The sequence below is a fragment of the Geotrypetes seraphini genome, chromosome 9 (assembly GCF_902459505.1).
Source record: "Geotrypetes seraphini chromosome 9, aGeoSer1.1, whole genome shotgun sequence".
Classification (NCBI taxonomy): domain Eukaryota; kingdom Metazoa; phylum Chordata; class Amphibia; order Gymnophiona; family Dermophiidae; genus Geotrypetes; species Geotrypetes seraphini.
The window spans coordinates 166,691,344-166,704,402 of NC_047092.1; positions in this window are offsets into that span (position 1 = coordinate 166,691,344).

Below are 13,059 nucleotides of genomic sequence, written 5' to 3' on the forward strand. Positions count from 1 at the left end.
CTATACAAGCTTTATTGTTACCCCCGAAGAAGCCCGTTGGAGCGAAACGGATGGGACCTTCGTCGGGTCACTAAGATAAGTGCTTGGCATTTAAAAGCAATATGTTTTATCTATTTTGAAACTTATTTAGAGCTGCTGGTTTATTATGCTCAACTAAAATCAAGAGAGATTCTGATAGAACAATTTTTGGCAATTTAAAAATTTATTTATAAAAATATGTATCACTTATTTGATAAAGAATTAAAATCACACAAAAATATTACACAGGGGTTTTTGACCGGTGATGAAAACCAACCCCAATTGGCTATGGTCTGTTTGATCATACTCCAGGGGTTTTTTGAGGTCTTTTCTCCTCTGTTTTAAAATTACATTATATGTAATAATCGAGTGATCCATTTCCTTTATTGATCTTACAATATAATATTAATATGTTACATTGAAATGGTTGGAAAGCCAGTGAATAGCTGGATACAAATTGTGAAGAAGACATTGAACAGTCAGTGAATACAGGATGCCGTTAATGAGGAAAAGTGGATTCAGTAGGATGAGCGGTAGCTTTGAAATAAATAAGTGTGATTCTATAAAAGTTAGACACCCAATATAGAATCCCGCTTAGCACTGCCTAAACATGCTTAGGTGGTGCTTAGCGTTCTTACATTTAGGTGCACCCTTTATGTGCCAGAGTTTTCTTAGCATGCCTTTGTAAAAGAGGGCCTAAGTTAGGTGCCCAACCCATGATCCATCCCTAAACATGCCCGCTTTTTAACTGTGCACTTTGCACTGGGCACCTCTCTGTTGTAGATTAATGCCTACCACGTCAGGCAACTAATTTTCAATTTTTCTCCACTTAGTGCCAATTAAGAAATATTGAGTGCTAATCAGCACCAATTTAGCTGATATAGGTGCCTAATTTTAGACACACTTTATACGATTTGGGGGTATGTGTCTAAAGGGATGGATTCTATAAATCACGCTCAAAGACAGCCACCAGAAAAGATCAATGCTAAAGTAGGATGCTATAAAGGGTACGCATCTTTTTATAGAATCATACTTTACACTGATTATTAAGAACATAATGACATAAGAATTGCTGCTGCTGGGTCAGACCTGTGGTCCATCGTGCCCAGCAGTCTGTTCATGCGGCGTCCCTCTGGTTAAAGACCAGCACCCTAACTGAGATTAGTCCTACCAGTGTACGTCCTTGTTCATTATGAACTTGTCTAACTTTGCCTTGAATCCCTGGAGGGTGTTTTCCCCTATTTGAATCCCTGGAGGGTGTTTTCCCCTATGACAGACTCCGGAAGAGCGTTCCAGTTTTCTACCACTCTCTGGGTGAAGAAGGACTTCCTTATGTTCGTAAGGAATCTATCCCCTTTCAATTTTAGAGAGTGTCCTCTCGTTCTCCCTACCTTGGAGAGGGTGAACAACCTGTCCTTATCTACTAAGTCTATTCCCTTCAGTACCTTGAATGTTTCGATCATGTCTCCTCTCAATCTCCTCTGTTGGAGGGAGAAAAGGCCCAGTTTCTCTAATCTTTCACTGTACGGCAACTCCTCCAGCCCCTTAACCATCTTAGTCGCTCTTCTCTGGACCCTGTCGAGTAGTACCGTGTCCTTCTTCATGTACGGCGATCAGTGCTGGACGCAGTACTCCAGGTGAGGGCGCACCATGGCCCGGTACAGCTGCATGATAACCTTCTCCGATCTGTTCGTGATCCTCTTGTTTATCATTCCTAGCATTCTGTTCGCCCTTTTCGTCACCACCGCACATTGCGTGGACGGCTTCAACGAGCCCAAAATTTAAGTACCGGACTTATGCCTGCTGAAAACCAGGTATAAATTCTGGCGCCCAAATTGGGCATGCTGAGCTAGTGTTCTATAACTATGTATGCAACTTGTTAGAGCACCCTTGGTGTGCCCGTGCCCATGAGCCTTTTGTGATACATGCTATGAGAGGTGCACTGCTTTATAAAATAGCTTAGAGTGTGTGTGTGCAAATTCTAATGGATGCCAATTAACTTTGATGGGACCAGTAGGGACTAGGTGAGGATCATGGGCCCCCTCAGAACCTTGCTGTGGAATCAAAATCCTTGGGAATCTAATCTAATCTAATCCTTAGGTTTGTATACCGCATCATCTCCACGTTCGTAGAGCTCAACGCGGTTTACAGTAGGAGAAATAGGAAGGAACTACAACAGAGGGTTAGAGGTAGAAGTGTGAAGAAAATTTAGAGGACTTGGGATGCCAAGATATAAGTTTCCTTGATTCCTAAGTTGGAGGGAGACTTACATTTTTTGAGAAAAGCCAGGTTTTCAGATGTTTGCGGAAAACTTGGAGAGAGCTCAAGTTCCGAAGAGGGGAGGTAAGGTTGTTTCAGAGCTCAGTGATTTTGAAGTGGAGGGAGGTCCCTAGCTTTCCTGTGTGGGAAATGCCTTTTAGCGAGGGGAAGGATAGTTTTAATTTGTGGGAGGATCTGGTGGTATTAGGGTTTGAGGAATTCCAAGAAAGAGGGATAAAGGGAGGGAGGTTCGAATCGGTCTCGAGGAGGACGAGGATGTCGTCTGCATAAGTGTAAATTGTTTCAAGGGGGGATAGGTGGAGGAGTTTTAGGGAGGACATATAGATGTTGAAAAGGATAGGGGATAGTGGAGAGCCTTGCGGGACTCCACAATTCGGAATGTTATGTTGATTCAATTTTCTTACAATTTTCTTGTCCTCTGCCCTGATAAGAAACAAATAAAGCTGCTTATGAAATGCACTTTCTGGCCTTCTGCAGAAACCTTGAGGCTAATGTGAACAAGGGTTATAAAGCAATGTAGAAAGAGAACATGGAGCTAAGTTTTGAAAGGACACAACCTTTAGGTGCAGAATGGGTGATAGGTAAGCAGGATCAAATATGCTCTATTATGTGATGACCTAGGGATAACTTTTATGCATCTTCGGTGGAACAATGTCATCATATCTGATCACATCTGGTCCTGGAGCCTATGTTTGGGGGTGGTTTCTTGCATGGTAATGTGTTTTTGTTGACATGAAAATGGCCTGATTAATGGCAATGAGATCAGTGATATATGATATCAGATGACATGTTGACTGACAACTGCTTGTGCAATTTTGATGGTGTCAGGTCAAAAGCGTGCCGGGACAAAGGCGCGCCCAGAGAATTGAACGCAACGCGGAGGCGCGCGCCGCTCTAAATTACTGTTTTTAGGGCTCCGACGGGGGGCGTGGGGGGGAACCCCCCCACTTTACTTAATAGACATCGCGCCGCGTTGTGGGGGCGTTGTGGGGGGTTTGGGGGTTGTAACCCCCCACATTATACTGAAAACTTCACTTTTTCCCTGTTTTTAGGGAAAAAGTTAAGTTTACAGTAAAATGTGGAGGGTTACAACCATCGAAACCCCCCATAACGCTGGCGCGATGTCTATTAAGTAAAGTGGGGGAGTTCTCCCCCCACACACCCCCGTCGGAGCCCTAAAAACAGTAATTTAGAGCGGCACGCGCCTCCGCGCTGCGCTGAATTGTCTGGGCGCGCCTTTGTCTTTCGCGCCGTTGTCTATGAACCATTTTGATCTACATTCTAATAAAAGGCACAAGGCTGGCAAGGATCTTGTGCTGTTGGGATCACAACACTGACAACTTCAAGAATTGGTAACCAATTATTGATGATTAATGGCTGATTCTATAAACCACTGGTTCCCAACCTTGTCCTGGAGGACCAGCAGGCCAATCGGGTTATCAGGCTAGCCCTAATGAATATGCATGAGAGAGATTTGCATATAATGGAAGTGAGAGGCATGCAAATCTGCTCCATGCATATTCATTAGGGCTATCCTGAAAACCTGATTGGCCTGGTGGTCCTCCAGGACAAGGTTGGGAACCACTGCTATAAACACCACTAAGTGCTATCTACATTGTTGGCACTGTTCAGTGCCATTGTTAATCGACTGTTAGGTACTGTTTATATAATCCCAACTAGTGGAGCCTAGGTAGACACCAATACATTAGGCCTGGTTTTACTGTACGGCAACTCGGACACCTTGTGATACCTAACTTCATTCTTCTTGCATTTTGTAATTCGCTGATTGTCCAGCCTTCTTTCTATGTGAACCGCCTGGTGTTGGGTCAAAAGCGCGCCGGGACAAAGGCGCGCGCAGACAATTGAGCGCAGCACGGAGGCGCGCGCCACAGAAAATTACTGTTTTTACGGCTCCGACGGAGGGGGTCGTGGGGGGGAACTTTACTTAATAGAGATTGTGCCACATTGTGGGGGCGTTGTGGGGGGTGTGGGGGCTTGTAACCCCCCACATTTTACTGAAAACTTCACTTTTTCCCTGTTTTTAGGGAAAAAGTTAAGTTTACAGTAAAATGTGCGGGATTACAACCCCCCAAACCCCCCACAATGCCGGCGCGATCTCTATTAAGTAAACTGGGGGGCTCCCCAACAAAACCCCCAATCAGAGCCCCTAAAAACTGTAATTTTCTTCAGCACGCGCCTCCATCTTGCGCTCAGTTGTCGGCACACGCCTTTGTCTTTCGCCGAGTTGTCTATGAACCGAACCGCCTAGAAGTCAGTTTGACTATGGCAGTATAGAAAAATAAAGTTATTATTATTATTTTTATTAAGTCAACCACACCTATTCTCTGCCACAACCATACCTACTTTATAGGTAGGCATCATTAGGCATCAGAAGGCACCCCCAATTAGGTATTGCTAGGTGCCACATGGAATTCTGAGCCTTTTCACTTTAATTTTTTTTTTTTTTAATCAATTATTCAATTAATTTCAATGGTGCGGCCAATTACCATGCCTTTTAAGCTAATTGAATTTAGGTTAAGCATCGCTAGGCACCTTTTATAGAATCAGGTCCAGTGCACAAAAATTTGGGCATGGAGAAAGTGGAGAGGGATGGATTCTTCAAACATTCGAAAACTACAAGAACGAGAGGCCATTCGGAAAAATTAAGAGGGGACGGATTCAGAACCAGTGCTAGAAAGTTCTTCTTCACCCAAAGGGTGGTGGACGCCTGGAATGCGCTTCCAGAGGGCGTGATAGGACAGAGTACGGTTTTGGGGTTCAAGAAGGGATTGGACGATTTCCTGAAGGAAAAGGGGATAGAAGCGCTGGTCTAGGACCTGGCAAATCAGCTTCAATGCCAAAAAATGCAAAGTTATGCACCTAGGCAGCCAAAATCCATGCAAGACTTTATACCCTTAATGGTGAGATCCTAACAAGAATGGTAACAGAACGAGACTTGGGGGTGATCGTCAGTGAGGACATGAAGGCTGCCAGTCAGGTGGTGCAGGCTTCATCCAAGGCAAGACAGATCATAGGTTGCATACGCAGGGGTTTCGTCAGCCGTAAGCCGTAAGTCATTATGCCATTGTATAGATCCATGGTGAGGCCCCACTTGGAATACTGTGTGCAATTCTGGAGGCCGCATTATCGCAAGGATGTACTGAGACTGGAGTCGGTGCAGAGAATGGCCACCCGGATGGTCTCGGGACTCAAGGATCTCCCATACGAAGAACGGTTAGACAAATTACAGCTATACTCGCTCGAGGAGCGCAGAGAGAGGGGAGACATGATCGAGACGTTCAAGTATCTCATGGGCTGCGTCGAGGCAGAGGAAGACATCTTCTTTTTCAAGGGACCTGCGGCAACAAGAGGGCATCCGTGGAAAATCAGGGGCGGGAAACTACGAGGTGACACCAGGAAATTCTTTTTCACTGAAAGGGTGGTTGATCACTGGAATGGTCTTCCACTGCAGGTGATTGAGGCCAGCAGCGTGCCTGACTTTAAGGCCAAATGGGATCGACACGTGGGTTCTATTCACTAGGCAAAGGTAGGGGAGGGTCATTAGGGTGGGCAGACTAGATGGGCCGTGGCCCTTATCTGCCGTCTATTTCTATGTTTCTATGAAGGGTATAGATAGAGGGTTACTATACAGGTCCTGGACCTGATGGGCCGCCGCGTGAGCAGACTGCTGGGCATGATAGACCTCTGGTCTGAACCAGCAGAGGCACTGCTTATGTTCTTATATATACAGTAGAATGTGAGAGAAATGACTATAATGGATCGAATATGTCTTCAAATTGAACATTTCAAAACAGAAAGGCAAGAAAACTAGTTATAAAACAGAATCACTTACCTGTGCAAAATTTAAAACCCTAAACAAAGGTCTTGCTATAGCCAACTGTTTTGCATTCTTTTATGATCATCAGGAGGTCATAGTTTGCTCTGTTTCAGTGTAAGAAGAGCATGCAATCACTGCTCTTTATTGATTACAGGAAAAAAAACTAAAAAGAAAACAAGGCAGGTGACCATTATTCATATCTGACTGGATAGATTTATTGTCAAAGTCGTAGTGAATGGTGTCTAGTCATTGCAGAAGCCATTAAATGAGCTTCATGCAGGACAATTTCTTTGGATGAAAGATTCAGGATTGCTATTGATTACCAATATCTATATGACTTTAAGGGATTAAGAAAAAAATCAACTTTGAAAACACACATTTTTCTTCATTTCTAGATTTGTCAATATCTGCTTGCTTACAATATGCTTTATCAGTTATAAGAGTTAGAATCATAGTGATTCATGCAATTCAGACTCGCGTAATAATCAGTAAATTTTCATCAATAATTTTATTTTCCATTCAGTTACTCATCTAATCAGGGCAGCTGAAACATATCCTCTACTGCGGCTTAGTAAAAGAGGGCCTAAATTAGGGACTTATTATCTGCATAAGCTGGAAAAAGTTCAAAACAGGGAACAAAAAAAATAAATATCGGACAAAACTTAAGAAATGACATATTTCTGAAATAAAACATGTTTTCAATAGCCTAAATAGGAAATAATCATTTGTTAACCTAATGGATACTAATAGGGAACTTACATTACATTACGGATTTCTATTCCGCCTATACCTTGCAGTTCAAGGCGGATTACAAAAGATTTGACTGGACATTTTCCAGTGAAGATACACTTATTATTTTTTTTTTTTTTAACAACAGAGGAGATATAGCTGGAAAGATTCCGAGGGGATTTACAAGTTGGATAGCAAATTGACAGTGCAGAACTGTGTGATATAAACAAATAGAATACATTTGGAGTAGGTAAGATTACAATACATTTCAGGGATCTGTTTACTTGGTAGGTGATTTGGGGAGGATTTTATAGGGGAGAATTATCTGGAGGTAGGTGAAGAGGGGTTAAGATATTTGGATGAATTTTTTGAAAAGCAGGGTTTTGATTTCTTTTCGGAATGTTTTGAGGTCGCCCGTTGTCATCAGCAGGTTAGAGATGGAATGGTTGAGTTTTGCTGCTTGTGTTGCCAGAAGGTTGTCAAACATTTTCTTGCGCTGTGTGCCTTTGAGTGGGGGGAAGGCAAAAGGGTTCGGGGTTCTTCTGTGTCTTGAGGTGAAGATCTGGTTTAAGCGGTTGATTAGGTAGGAGGGGGAAGAGCCATTTAACGCTTTGAATAATAGGCAGTAGAATTTGAATTGAATTCGTGCTTGTATGGGTAGCCAGTGAGAGTCTAAGAAGGCAGTTGTAATGTGATCATATTTTCTCAGGGAGTAGATCAGTCTGAGGGCGGTGTTTTGTATGGTCTGAAGTTGTTTTATCATCATGGCAGGACAAGATAGATAGAGGGAGTTGCAACTTCACACTGATGAGGCCTGATAAACTAAGGAGAACGGATACAGTTTAAAGAAGGCGATCCCACACATTTCTGAAAAATTGAGTAACATTTGATTTCTGGTGACATGCATTCTATTCTTTTTTCGGAAGCTGAAAAATACTACTCAAGATTGCCGGCATATTCCCGTGAAAATGTTTTTTTTAATTAAATTGCACAACGTACCCCCTCTTTTACAAAGGTTCGCTATGGTTTTTAGCGTGCGCTAAATATTAGTGGGTGTCGGGTCAAAAGTGCGCCAGGACAAAGGCGCACCCAGACAATTGAGCGCAGCGTGGAGGCACGCGTCGCTCTAAATTACTCTTTTTAGGGCTCCGACGGGTGGGCATGGGGGGAGAACCCCCCTACTTTACTTAATAGACATCGCGCCGCGTTGTGGGGGTGTGGGGGGTTGTAACCCCCCACATTTTACTGAAAACTTAACTTTTTCCCTGTTTTTAGGGAAAAAGTTCAGTTTACAGTAAAATGTGGAGGGTTACAACCCCCCAAACCCCCCATAACGCCGGCGCGATGTCTATTAAGTAAACTGGAGGGGTTCCCCAATAAAAAACCCCCGTCGGAGCCCCTAAAAACTGTAATTTTGTGCGGCACGCACCTCTGCGCTGAGCTCAATTGTCGGCACGCGCTTTTGTTTTTCACGCCGTTGTCTATGAACCATATTAATGCGTGCTAACCACACATTAAATGCATGTTATCCTATGGACGCAATAGCATTTAGCGTGCGTGTTGTTTTAGCCCGTGCGAAACACGTGCTAAAACACTTAGCTTGCCTTTGTAAAAGGACCCTTTAAATAGTACTTTTGCTGCAATGGGGAGCCAATAAAGTGCCAAATATAACTTTGGAAAAGATTTATATTTGCCTGCTTTAAATATCATTAAAAAAACAGTGGCATTCTGAACCCACTTAAGCATATCCGTAAGAGATTTTAAGGAGATAACATTGCAATAATCAAACTGTGCCATAAGTAACCACTAAACAATGAGTCTAAATACACGTTCAAAATATTTACGAATGGTCCTTAACTTCTTCATTACAGCAAAAGAAGTTTTTACTGCCGTTGTCTCTTCCTTCTCTGCTCCTTGCTAACAATCCCAATACTGACTTATGGCCACTATAGTCCTTTTTTTATTGCTATCCATATTTCTCAAAAAAGATATAGCGGAATTAGAAAAGGTACAGAGAAGGGCAGCAAAAATGATAAAAGGGATTGGATGACTTCTCTATGAGGAAAGGCTAAAGCGACTAGGGCTCTTCAGCTTGGAGAAGAGACGGCCCAGGGGGGATATGATAGAGGTCTATAAAATAATGAGTGGAGTAGAAAGGGTAGATGTGAATCGCTTGTTCACGCTTTCCAAAAATACAGTACTAAGACTAGGCGGCATGTGATGATGCTACTAACCCTCTCTTTTACAAAGGCATGCGAAGCATTTTAGCGCGTGCTAAATCAACGCTTGCGCTAACCGCTGACGCATCCATAGGATAACATGCACGCACTAAAAAGCATAGCGCACCTTTGTAAAAGAGGGGGGTAAATTGTAGATTTAAAACAAACCGGAGAAAATATTTCTTCACACAACGGGTAATTAAATTCTGGAATTCGTTGCTGGAGAATGTGATGAAATCAGTTAGCTTAGCAGGGTTTAAAAAAGGCTTGGACAATTTCCTAAAATAGAAGTCCCTAGGCCATTATTGAGATGGCTTGGGGAAATCCACTGCTTATTGCTAGGATAAGCAGCCATAAAACTGTTTTATTACTTGCACACCTAGTAAGCACACATTAGAACATTCAGATAATATAATGCTAATATTTTTCTATCATACAGCTTACATTACAATACAGTTAAGGCCAAATTCTCTAAGGCCCTCTTTTACAAAGGTGTGCTAAGCATTTTAGTGTGGATTTAGTGCATGCTGAATCAACACACGCGCTAACTGCTAACATGTCCATAGGATAACTTGCACACGTTAGCGTTTAGCGTGTGTTTAGTGCATAGCGCACCTTTGTAAGAGCTTCTTTTACAAAGGCACGCCAATCGTTTTAGCACACGCTAAATATTAGCGTGTGCTAACCATGCACTAAACTCTAACACATTCATGTTAGCCTATGGATGCATCAGTGGTTAGCACATGCGTATATTTAGCATGCACTAAAACGTCTAACGCACTTTTGTAAAACAGGGGGTAAGTTAGATACAAATAGGTGCCTAGTTCAGCGATGCCTGGTGCGGCCTAACTGAAATTTGCGCAGAAGTTAATTTGCTTTAATTGAGCTTAATTGGCATCTTAATTGAAAATGCCATTAAAACTCAAAAAATGATTTTAAAAAAAACACATTAATTAAAAAGTTCTGCGTGAATTTCAGTTAGGCATCAGTAGGCGCTTGGTCACGCCTAATGATGTCTAACTGAAAAATAGGCATGATTAGGGGCATAGTATAGGTGTGGTTAGAGTTCGGCGTCGCTAGGTGCCTGTATTGTAAGCGAGAAAACCCCCGGCTTGCAGTACAGGCACTTAACTCTAATTTAGGTGCTGCTAAGCACAATTTGATCGATGCTGCTAAGCCTGATGCCATTTTTTTTTCTAGGTGCCTACGATCTAGGCACCATTTATTGAATCAGGCCCTCAGGGTGGTGAGGCAGCAGCTATAACCACAAGGTCACTCCTCCCCCCCTCTGCTTGGCCACTCCTTTTTTAGTCATTTGCAATTATTACAAAATATATGTGCATATTCAAGTCTTTTGTAATAATAATAATAATAACTTTATTTTTGTATACCGCCATACCCAGAAGAGTTCTAGGCGGTTCACGTCAATTAAACAGAGTTACAAGTGGTTTACATCAATTGAGCGGGGTTACAAGCGGTTCAATATCAAATTGATCAAAGTTGCCAGGGGGGGTGAGGGAGAGGAAGTAGAGGGGAGAGGGTTATTTAGTTAGGAAGGGGCATTAGGATCCTGGTCTTGGAAGAGGCGGGTTTTGAGTAGTTTTCTAAAGCCGAGGTAGTTGGGGGCCTTGAGGGCCATTTGGGATAACCATGGCTTTAGCAGGGTGGCTTGGAAGGCGAAGGTTTTGTCGAGGAATTTTTTTAGAGTGGCAAAGTTTTAGGGAGGGGTAGGCGAAGAGTTGGATTCTGCGGGAGTCCTTGATGCTGTGATTCAGGGAGAAGTGAGGGATGATGTAGCTTGGGGATAAAATACTAACTTTTTTGAAATCTACTTTAAGAAAGGTTTGGGCAAGTTCCTGGAGGAAAAGTCCATAGTCTTGTTATTGAGAAAGACACGGGGGAAGCCACTGCTTGCCCTGGATCGGTAGCATGGAATGTTGCTCCTCTTTGAGGATTCCGCATGGAATGTAGCTACTATGTGGGGTTCCGGAATTTTTTGTTACACTTTGGGATTCTAGAATCTTGCTACTCTTTGGGGATTCTGCATGGAATGTTGCTACTCTTTGGGTTTTGGCCAGGTACTAGTGGCCTGGGTTGGCCACCGTGAGGACAGGCTACTGGGCTTGATGGACCATTGGTCTGATCCAGTAAGGCTATTCTTATGTTCTTAACTCGCAAGGAGCTACAGTGGGAGTTGAACTCAGCTCTCCTGGTTCTCAGGCCACTGCACCAACCATCAGTCTATTCTTTCCTATGCCTTATTAACCGTAAAAACGCGACTCTAGATCCCCTGCATTCCCACAGCTATCTGAAGTTTCAAAGGGAAACTCAGTAGGGAGCTTCCCTTTGAAAATTAGCTTGCCCTTTCTTAAAGTGTTCTAATTAGCCCTTTCTTAAAACAGAGGGAGCGGTCATAAATTTCCTTGCATGAATATTCATGAATGTCACTTCTGCTTATTGCATGGAAAAAGAAAAAGTAAGTGGAAAGAGCCTTTGAAGTTATCGCAGAAAACATTCACCAAATCTTAATTAATTCAACTATCTGGGCTCGCCATAAATCTGGCAAGGTTTTGCAATCTAATTTATTCCACTATTTAAAAGGCATATGCTGATCTGTAGCCGTCATACCAAATGCATTGCCACGATAGTAAATCAAAATAAACTAGCCTAGACAATCCTTCTGACATTCTCTGTGACATTTTCCATAGAAAATTATAAAGGAATGCCAGTTATCGGGATATGAAAGTGTTGTAATTTATTGCAGCTCTTGTACTTCTAATGGCAAGAATGCCTGTTATGGATTAACGGAATTGCAGCATTTGAGCTAGGAATGCTGCATTTTCTTTTAACTATAATTAGTACTATTCTGCTGAGGGCCTGCTTCAGTGTTAAGTTACCAACTGAATGCTATCTGTACTTTTACGAGATGTCCCACCAAACGGCCATATACAGACACAGACCGTGCAAGTCTGCCCAGTACTAGCCTTAGTTAAATTTTTAATCTTATTTTCTGATTCTAAATCCTCTGTGTTCATCCCACGCTTCTTTGAACTCAGTCACAGTTTTACTCTCCACCACCTCTCTCGGAAGCGCATTCCAGGCATCCACCACCCTCTCCGTAAAGTAGAATTTCCTAACATTGCCTTTGAATCTACCACCCCTCAACCTCAAATTATGTCCTCTGTTTTTATCAGAGAAAGGAAAATGGTAAAACCAGAGGACATAATTTGAGGTTGAGGGGTGGTAGATTCAGGGGCAATGTTAGGAAATACTACTTTACGGAGAGGGTGGTGGATGCCTGGAATGCGCTCTCGAGAGAGGTGGTGGAGAGTAAAACTGTGACTGAGTTCAAAGAAGCGTGGGATGAACACAAAGGATCTAGAATCAGAAAATAAGATTAAATATTGAACTAAGGCCAGTACTGGGCAGACTTGCACGGTCTGTGTCTGTAGATGGCCATTTGGTGGAGGACGGGCTGGGGAGGGCTTCAATGGCTAGGAGGGTGTAGATGGGCTGGAGTAAGTCTTAACAGAGATTTCGGAACCCAAGCACAGTACAGGGTAAAGCTTTGGATTCTTGCCCAGAAATAGCTAAGAAGAAAAATTAAAAAAAAAAAAATTTAAATTGAATCAGTTTGGGCAGACTGGATGGACCATTCGGGTCTTTATCTGCCGTCATCTACTATGTTACTATGTTACTATCTCATGTACCTGCCTAGCACTTTTTGTTAACGTGTCTAAAACCTAGCTGTACTTTTCTCATATTTTTCCCTTAATTGCTGTATTCCTGTGGCCAGTGCTGAACCTGGCTATTCAGTGACAGGCCATTTCAGGTGACTAGCCCTGAATATCTGGTGTATTTTTTTGGCTGGCTCAAATTCAGGCCCTCTTTAACTGGGCCATGGTAGAGGTTTCTACTGCGGCCTGAGGTGCTGAATGCTCCGACGCTCATAGGAATTCTGTGAGTGTCGGAGCA